The following is a 1071-nucleotide window of genomic DNA, read 5'->3' on the forward strand; positions in this document are numbered from 1 at the left end:
CTCCCTGCTCCTTTCCCCCTCACCCCTCCTCAGAGCAGGGCTCAGCCCTCCCTCCACAGAGAAAAGCAGAAAGTGGGCAGGGAGGAAGCCACCACAGTTGGGAGACGGAAGAGACAGCAGAATCTGTGAAATACAGGAATAGGAGGAGAGGAGGGAGGCATGACGGGGATGCTCCTACAAAGACTTGGGAGAATCCACATGTCAAGGTCAGGTCAAGGGAATAAAGTGCCACTCTATCCTGCACCCTCGTTGCCCACACCCTTTAGTCCAGAGCTGATCAAGGGGCCTGGTGGGCTACGGTCCGTTAGCATCGCAAAGAGGTGGACACAACTGAAGCGACTTAGCACACACACATGTACACAGGGGTGACTTTTTGCTGCCCCTCCTCCCCATGAAGCCACCCAGAGGGAGTTCCCAGATGTTGCTGAGTGCTTCCTGCAGACCATTGGGAATGACATCCCCACTCCCAGACCAAACTGTCCCTCCCCAGAGGCCCTTAGAGATGAGCCACATGAAACTGAGGAAAATGGACTGGCCTCATGGGTTCCAGCTCTAGTCTTCTGCAGGATTAGCAGATCAATGCAAAGCAATGTTGGAGGGAAGAAACCTTAGGAAAATGTACCTACTCTTCGGCACCCCCATAGGGAGAGCCCATGCTGTGCCCCAACCCTGCAGAAGAGGGGACAGGGAGGCTAGGTCTGCTTCCAAGGCCTGACCTCCAGTGGCCAGGTCTCCAGCGACCAACTGCCAAACTCACCTGGGCCTTCCTGGTCCATTAATACAAAAACTCCAACACAATTCAACCTCCCTTAATATCACCCATCTCAGTTCAGTTCAGTTCAGTTCAGTCACTCAGTTGTGTCTGACTCTTTGCAACCCCATGAATTGCAGCACGCCAGGCCTCCCTGTCCATCACCAACTCATGAATTCACCCAAACTCATGTGCATCAAGTCGGTGATGCCATCCAGCCATCTCATCCTCTGTCGTCCCCTTCTCCTCCTGCCCCCAATCCCTCCCAGCATCAGGGTCTTTTCCAATGAGTCAACTCTTCACATGAGGTGGCCAAAGTA

The sequence above is a fragment of the Bison bison genome, unplaced genomic scaffold (assembly GCF_000754665.1).
Source record: "Bison bison bison isolate TAMUID 2011002044 unplaced genomic scaffold, Bison_UMD1.0 scf7180017864029, whole genome shotgun sequence".
NCBI classification, from domain to species: Eukaryota; Metazoa; Chordata; class Mammalia; order Artiodactyla; family Bovidae; genus Bison; species Bison bison.